The sequence below is a fragment of the Procambarus clarkii genome, chromosome 77, assembly GCF_040958095.1.
Source record: "Procambarus clarkii isolate CNS0578487 chromosome 77, FALCON_Pclarkii_2.0, whole genome shotgun sequence".
Taxonomy (NCBI): domain Eukaryota; kingdom Metazoa; phylum Arthropoda; class Malacostraca; order Decapoda; family Cambaridae; genus Procambarus; species Procambarus clarkii.
Window position 1 is genome coordinate 16,842,643 of NC_091226.1, and position 8,734 is coordinate 16,851,376.

Below are 8,734 nucleotides of genomic sequence, written 5' to 3' on the forward strand. Positions count from 1 at the left end.
CTCTCTCTCTCTCCTCTCTCTCTCTCTCTCTCTCTCTCTCTCTCTCTCTCTCTCTCTCTCTCTCTCTCTCTCTCTCCCCCCCCCTCTCTCTCTCTCTCTCCCTCCCTCCCTTGCTTTCTCTCTCCCTCCCCCTCCCTCCCTCCCTTGCTTTCTCTCTCTCCCTCCTTCCCTCCTTCGTGCTCTCCCTCTCACTCTCTCCCCCTTTCTCTCTCTCCCTTCTTTCCCCCCTCTCTCTCTCTCCCTCCCCCTCTCTCTCTCTCCCTCCTTCCCTCTCTCTCTCTCCCTCCTTCCCTCTCTCTCTCCCCATCCCTCTCTCTACCTCTCTCCCTCCCTCCCTCCTTCACTCTCTCTCTATCTCTCTCTCTCTCCCTCCCTCCCTCCTTCACTCTCTCTCTATCTCTCTCTCTCTCCCTCCCTCCCTCCCTTGCTCGCTCTCTCTCTCCCTCCCTCCTTCGCTCTCTCCCTCTCTCTCTGTCTCCCCTCTCTCTCCCTCCCTCCCTCCTTCGCTCTCTCCCTCCCTCCCTTGCTCGCTCTCTCTCTCCCTCCCTCCTTTCTCTCCCTCCCTCCCTTGCTCGCTCTCTCTCTCCCTCCCTCCTTTCTCTCCCTCTCTCTCTCTCTGTGTGAGAGTTGTTTTGGTATTGTACCAAGACAATATAATTATACCACCCATGCTTTCCTTAAGACAGATGGATGGTATTTAATGAAATTATGATTTAAAATATACAATATAACTACTATTTAATTTATTAAAAAAAAAAAAAAATTCCAGAGTGGAGAACTACGATAGTAATCATACAGAGGAAACGGGAGATTACGACGATGACGAAAACGCCGAAAACAACTGGCGGAACCAGTATCCAGACACAAGCGAGTGAGTTAAACCGTAGTCATATGTAGATTTGTAAACATATGTATTTCTGTCTAAAATTGATCATGCTCTATTCTGTTTGAATAAATTTGTTGGTAATAAAGAGTATTTGCACATTCAAAAAAAATATAGTTACATACTAGATTAACATATATCACTTGTATTCCATTATAATTTTCTATGTTAATTATTTCAGAGATGAGACCGACGTTTTAGATAACGTCTTCAACAAAAATTTTTAAGGTAAGTACAGATCATTTTATACCAGTATACAGAAAACCCTTAAATTGGTCTAGCTTTAAATGTAAATAATTTAGTCCACTTATTGTGGTAATATAGCGATGTACTAAACATTTTTCAGAGTCTCAGTTAGATTTTGTTAAGGATCATAATATTACTGCCAAATAAAAGTACCCGAGAAAAAAAAATAATAGGTTCATGGGAGCAGGTGCATTAAAACACTTTGAATGCAAAATGTATTTGAAGTTAAATGCAGTTGACATTGATATGCTCCGTAATTGAAGACAAGCTGATTAATACGTAAAGTATGTATATTTATACAAATTACCCAGTGCTCAGTTTTAAGTTTGTTAAATATAGCGTTTAATGCAAAAAAGTGAGCTTTTCATGTTGATATGGATGTGCCTTTTAGTTTTTGCATGTGTAATTACCTAAGTGTAGTTACAGGATGAGAGCTACGTTCGTGGTGTCCCGTCTCCCAGCGCTCTGTCAACATCCTCTCGCCGTCCTTAGCTTGGATCTTCTTTACGGAGTCCACAACCACATAAATGTTGCTCTCCAAGTATTGACTAGGGGATTCTTCAGGTCCTATGTTTGTGCCTATGTTTGTGTTATGTACATAAGTTTCAATCTTTTGCCTTTGGGAGTGGTGTACTATTTATATCTTTCTTTTCTTCTCTATATGTATTTTGTATTTTTCTTAAATACTCAGATATTCATATTACACTACTTTCATTGTCATTGTTTCCTAAAATCACATTCCATCTTGTGTGTGATTATATTTATTGAAATTGTTTATATATTTTTATATATATATATATGTACAGTATTGTAATGTGAAGTTGTTCAATAAGCCATCTTAGTCTTCCTAGTGTATTGTAGTAACTGGTGTTTTCTGCATGTGTATATATGCTTTCTTATCTACACTGTAGACTTAGTCTCTTATTATTGCTTTGGTTATGCCTTTATATATAGACATCACTTCTTAGAGGGACACACTCACATGTATTATCTATATAGTATATGTATACATTTGTAAAAGTACCAGCAAAGGGTGATGATTCTCACATTGTATTTTGTCTTCATATAATATATGCAGTTGGTATTGTTATAGCATTACCGATTTAAAATACATGCAAGAGTGAATGTAATTTAATGAACTGGGTTTGTGTGATCATCTATAAACAGTGTGGTTGTCTCTGGTGGGCATTGTAATTTGTAAAAAGAAACACCACATTTCTGTATCCCAAATTATTCTGTTAAGACTCATGGTTGATATACAGGGCTTCTGACCATTTTGAGTAATTTTGTCTCTTTATCTTTGGAAATATATGGAAGTGTTCTTCCACCACTCCTACTCCTTAACGATGGGCTGCCTTGTAGTCGCCAGAAACATCACCCTGAAAGTCTTGTTCGAGAGACATGTCTGACTGCTTGATGTTGCCCAGGTCTATCTCGGAGCAAGACACCACCAGGTGAATGACCGCCTGGTCCTTGATGCCCATTCCCGACACTGCTTCTCGCAGCTCCTTAGAGAAGAACTCGTTGCAGTTCTTCTTACTATGTTCCATGTCCAGAGAAATCGGCTTTTATAATATAGCCAAAACTCCCGCCCTTAATATTAGTGTATTCTTTCTTCACAGGGGAGAAGAGTAGGAGTTCATAATGCAGATTAATTTTTTTCTCATCAGTTCCTATCCTGCCTTCACCTGCTTTACAGTGTGTGCACTATTTCCTTGGCTAATGACCCTTGATATTGCAGGGTCACAAGATCTCCGATACATTTACATACTCTGAGGAGGAGACGACAGAAATGTCGAGAGGTATTTGAGAGAGGGAGGTGTTACCTTATGTGTGTGAATGCGTGTCAGCTGTGAGCTAAGGAAATTACTTTGATATCGAGGATATTACATTTTTATGCAGTACAGTAATTACTTAATAATTAGGATGAGACCTAGTTACAGGATGAGAGCTACACTCGTGGTGTCTCGTCTTCCAAGTACTGTCATTTAGTGCATTGAAACTACTAATGGTTTTGGCCTCCAACACTTTGCCTAACTTGTTCCAACCAGTGGTGATAGAAACAGATTTTAATTATTAAAAATGATTATTCAGGTGAAACCACTTTATCTTTGAATTAGGCAGTCATGATTTTTTTAGTTTCTCATGATGCAGCAAGTTTCTGTAATTATAAATATAATGGTTTTACACAGCCAACATTAAAGTGGTTCTATACTGCACTCTACATCATATGCTCTATAAATATAAAATTGCTTGGAATAAGGTTAAATATGTCATTACTTTTTGTCCCTGAATTTATTTTTCATTGATGTATGGGATTTATATCAAGAAACTATGTAACTTAGGGGTCATGAATTAGAACTTTATCCTCCTTTAGCAATGGGAAAGGGCATTCCTGATTTCAAGACTGCATTGTAGTGTGTAAGGATTACAATTTATTTGATACAATTTATTTCTGCTGCTGCAGAAACCAACCTTCCTCTGTGGCTGTTCGGGATCTTCCTCAACACTGGAGGACGAGGCGCTGCACAGGTCTTCTGGTCATCGGCTGTGATGAGTCACTACCACGGTCCAATACTGCTACTGCGGCTGTGGTTGTGACATCTTTAACCTCAACATTTTCACTTTATATAGATTCATTTTTCTTTCCCCACAACATGACTTTTTAGAACCAGAAAGTCATCTATACTTAGAAATGTTTAATCTTGAGCCGCTCTTTTTTTTTTTTTTTGTATTGTACTTACTACTTATGCATCATAATCATAATCATACTACGCAGAGCTTGTATCATCAGCATGTATGTGTTATGTTGTGAGGGTTTTTTAATTTTGAAAATCATCTTCTCTGTGAGAAGATTTGTTGGAACTACATTGTATGTGTAATGGAGTTTCTCCCCCTAGTTTCCGTATGTCCCAGTGACTTTTGGAAGCTAACTTTGGTTCATACGCCTCAGGTACTCTCATGGTAACACCAGCAGTCATATTTACCCTACATAATATGAAATAACCATTTCTGTTTAAATATATATTCATTATTTATTATTAATGTTATTCTTGTGTTGTTAGTTTGTGGAGCGAAAAAAAATATTGATGCATCAGGCGAAGGAAACTGTTCAAGTTTTGCTCAATGCTTTTTGTGATGAAACATGGACAAACCACATGCATTAGTTTTTGTAAACTGACTTGCTTTTTATTTCCATTTGCCTCATGTTATCAAAAGCATATATGAAACAGCAGTTAGGAACACACATTCTAACTGGTAGTAGAAATGCTGGTATAGTGTTTGTGAAATGACTAATTCATTTTCATTTTTTCAAATACTATTAGACAGTAAATTATTACAATTTTGATTTTTAGTGATATAAGGAAGGTTGTGTGATATAAAGGTTATATATAAAGGTTGTGTGATATAAAGGAAGGTTATTAGATATAATTTTGGTACATGAAATGTGTCAATAGTTTTGTGAGCCAGTCGGTGAGAGGGGGAGTGGTGAGGACCAGCTCGGGAGGGTCAGGAGCGTGGGGCTGTGCTGGTGGTGGGTGCAGGTGGTTGGATATGGCCTCACAACACACGTGTAGTATATTCTGTTGGTGTCTGCTTAGTTTGGGTATGGCTCTTTTTGTATTGTACTTACTACTTATGCATCATAATCATAATCATACTACGCAGAGCTTGTATCATCAGCATGTATGTGTTATGTTGTGAGGGTTTTTTAATTTTGAAAATCATCTTCTCTGTGAGAAGATTTGTTGGAACTCCATTGTATGTGTAATGGAGTTTCTCCCCCTAGTTTCCGTATGTCCCAGTGACTTTTGGAAGCTAACTTTGGTTCATACGCCTCAGGTACTCTCATGGTAACACCAGAAGTCATATTTACCCTGCATAACATGAAATAACCATTTCTGTTTATATAAATATTCATTATTTATTATTAATGTTATTCTTGTGTTGTTAGTTTGTGGAGCGAAAAAAAATATTGATGCATCAGGCGAAGGAAACTGCTCAAGTTTTGCTCAATGCTTTTTGTGATGAAACATGGACAAACCACATGCATTAGTTTTTGTATAGCAGTTGTTGTACAAAATGAAACAATGTTTTTGTAAACTGACTTGCTTTTTATTTCCATTTGCCTCATGTTATCAAAAGCATATATGAAACAGCAGTTAGGAACACACATTCTAACTGGTAGTAGAAATGCTGGTATAGTGTTTGTGAAATGACTAATTCATTTTCATTTTTTCAAATACTATTAGACAGTAAATTATTACAATTTTGATTTTTAGTGATATAAGGAAGGTTGTGTGGACCAACATTTCTTCAAAAGATCTATATTTTGCCTTGCAAACCTTAATGCAGTATTGGTATACTCCAAATTGGTAATGACCCATGAGATGCTTCTGAATTTGATCTTAACTTTAAATTGCTCAAGTATTTTCTATCTTGTATTAATCAGTGGTTGTAAATATCATCATGTGATGCATCTGTTGCTGAAAGAGGCACGTTGATTAGAAATAGTCATAGAAATAGAAAATATTCTCTTGAACTATAATTCCAATAAAAGTCATTACTTCATACATAAATGTTTGAGAACCAATCTGTATGTTACATGTTTTTTATTCTAAGTGTCAACTTTAATTACAGTAAAGATGTACATTTTATAGGCATTGATTAAATATTTAATTTTTTATTTTTGTTTGCCTAAAGATCAGGCTAGAAAATACTAGAAAACTATATTTAATTTAAAATGTTAAAAGAAAACAATTTAGGCTCTGAAGACAAGTCTGTCATTTATTGATCTTAGTAGGAAGCTAAAGATGATAATTTTGGTAACTTGGTTGTGGTAGATTAAGGAGCTTAAGGAGGAGTTAAGGAGCGTTGAGGAGGATTGAGGTTATGACCTTGTTATGACCTTGAGCAATACTACAACAAAATATAAATATAACTTTACCAAAATTTGAAGAAGTCCTGATGCCGGGGGAGCCGGTGAGCCGAGCGGACAGCACGCTGGACTTGTGATCCTGTGGTCTTGGGTTCGATCCCGGGCGCCAGCGAGAAGCAATGGGCAGAGTTTCTTTCACCCGATGCTCCTGTTACCTAGCAGTAAAATAGGTACCTGGGTGTTAATCAGCTGTCATTGGCTGCTTCCTGGGGGTGGAGGCCTGGTCGAGGACTGGGCCGTGGGGACACTAAAAAGCCCCGAAATCATCTCAAGATAACCGCTCAAGAAGATGTTTCTTCTTTGTCCTTGATTGTGGTGTACAGTACTAATAAGCTGTGTTCCTGGTAATTACCTAAGTGTAGTTACAGGATGAGAGCTACGCTCGTGGTGTCCCGTCTTCCCAGCACTCTCTGTCATATAACGCTTTGAAACTACTGACGGTCTTGGCCTCCACCACCTTCTCACTTAACTTGTTCCAACCGTCTACCACTCTATTTGCGAAGGTGAATTTTCTTATATTTCTTCGGCATCTGTGTTTAGCTAGTTTAAATCTATGACCTCTTGTTCTTGAAATTCCAGGTCTCAGGAAGTCTTCCCTGTCGATTTTATCAATTCCTGTTACTATTTTGTATGTAGTGATCATATCACCTCTTTTTCTTCTGTCTTCTAGTTTTGGCATATTTAATGCTTCTAACCTCTCCTCGTAGCTCTTGCCCTTCAGTTCTGGGAGCCACTTAGTAGCATGTCTTTGCACCTTTTCCAGTTTGTTGATGTGCTTCTTAAGATATGGGCACCACACAACAGCTGCATATTCTAGCTTTGGCCTAACAAAAGTAATGAACAATTTCTTTAGTATATCGCCATCCATGTATTTAAATGCAATTCTGAAGTTAGAAAGCATAGCATAGGCTCCTTGCACAATATTCTTTATGTGGTCCTCAGGTGATAGTTTTCTATCTAGAACCACTCCTAGATCTCTTTCTTCATCAGAATTCTTTAAAGATTTCTCACATAATATATAGGTTGTGTGGGGTCTATGTTCTCCTATTCCACATTCCATAACATGACATTTATTAACATTAAATTCCATTTGCCAAGTGGTGCTCCATATACTTATTTTGTCCAGGTCTTCTTGAAGGGCATGACAGTCATCTAAATTTCTTATCCTTCCTATTATCTTAGCATCATCAGCAAACATGTTCATATAATTCTGTATACCAACTGGTAGATCATTTATGTACACAATAAACATCACTGGTGCAAGAACTGAACCCTGTGGTACTCCACTTGTGACATTTCTCCATTCTGATACATTGCCTCTGATTACTGCCCTCATTTTTCTATCAGTCAGAAAATTTTTCATCCATGATAGAAGCTTACCTGTCACCCCTCCAATATTTTCCAGTTTCCAGAACAACCTCTTATGTGGAACTCTGTCGAAAGCCTTTTTTAGGTCCAGATAGATGCAGTCAACCCAACCATCTCTTTCCTGTAATATCTCTGTGGCTCGATCATAGAAACTTAGTAAATTCGATACACAGGATCTTCCAGATCGAAAACCATACTGTCTGTCTGATATTATATCATTTCTCTCTAGGTGTTCTACCCATTTAGTTTTGATTAGTTTTTCCAATACTTTCACTATTACACTTGTCAATGATACAGGTCTATAATTGAGGGGGTCTTCCCTGCTGCCACTTTTGTAGATTGGAACTATGTTAGCCTGTTTCCACCCGTCTGCTACGATTCCTGTACACAGGGATGCCTGAAAGATCAGGTGAAGTGGAATGCTGAGCTCAGATGCACATTCTCTCAGAACCCATGGTGAAACGCCATCTGGGCCAGCTGCTTTGTTCTTAGCGAGCTCTTTGAGCATTTTTTCCACTTCGTCTCTAGACACCTCTATGTGTTCTATGTTGTTCTCTGGAATTCTTATTGTATCTGGTTCCCTAAAGATTTCATTTTGTACAAACACACTTTGGAACTTTTCGTTTAGTGTTTCACACATTTCCTTTTCATCTTCCGTGAATCTATTTCCCATTTTCAACCTCTGAATATTATCCTTTACCTGCAATTTGTTGTTTATGAATTTATAGAATAGACCTGGTTCTGTTTTACATTTGTCCGCAATCCCTTTTTCAAAATTTCTTTCTGCCTCTCTCCTCACTGCCGTGTAGTTGTTTCTCGCATCTTTGTATCGCTGGTATGTTTGGGGGTTCGGCCTCTTCCTGTATTGATTCCATTTTTGTGTCTTTCGGTCTCTAGCCCTCTCGCAATTTCTATTGAACCAATCCTGTTTCCTAGTTCTGCATCTCTGTTTTGGTATAAATTTTTTTGTGCCTTTATCATATATTTCACAAAACTTGCCATACATCTCATTCACTTCCTTGCCTAGCATCAAGTCTGTCCAATTATACTCACTAAAAAAATTTCTAAGGTCACCATAATGTCCTCTCCTGAAGTCTGGTTTTTCAACTGCTTCAACCTCCTTATTTTCTTCCAGCTTATAACGCATTGCATACTTTATTCCCAAAAAGACATGGTCACTTTTACCCAAGGGAGGAAGGTACTGAATGTCAAATATCTCTTCCTCCTTCCTGGTAAATATCAAATCTAGCATGGAGGGAACGTCCCCTTCCCTCATCCTCGTAGCTTGTTTAACATGT

The 8,734-nt window shown here is 38.0% G+C and overlaps 1 long non-coding RNA gene across 1 annotated transcript in view; it reads left to right on the plus strand.

The window, feature by feature from the left end:
• The window catches only part of LOC138357276 (uncharacterized), a 12,388-nt gene extending 7,151 nt beyond the window's left edge, over positions 1–5,237 (plus strand). The window contains exons 3-5 of the long non-coding RNA XR_011224899.1: positions 770–871; positions 1,065–1,111; positions 3,597–5,237. This is a non-coding gene — a long non-coding RNA (uncharacterized lncRNA). The remainder of the gene's footprint in view (positions 1–769; positions 872–1,064; positions 1,112–3,596) is intronic.
• The last annotated feature ends 3,497 nt before the right edge of the window (positions 5,238–8,734 follow it).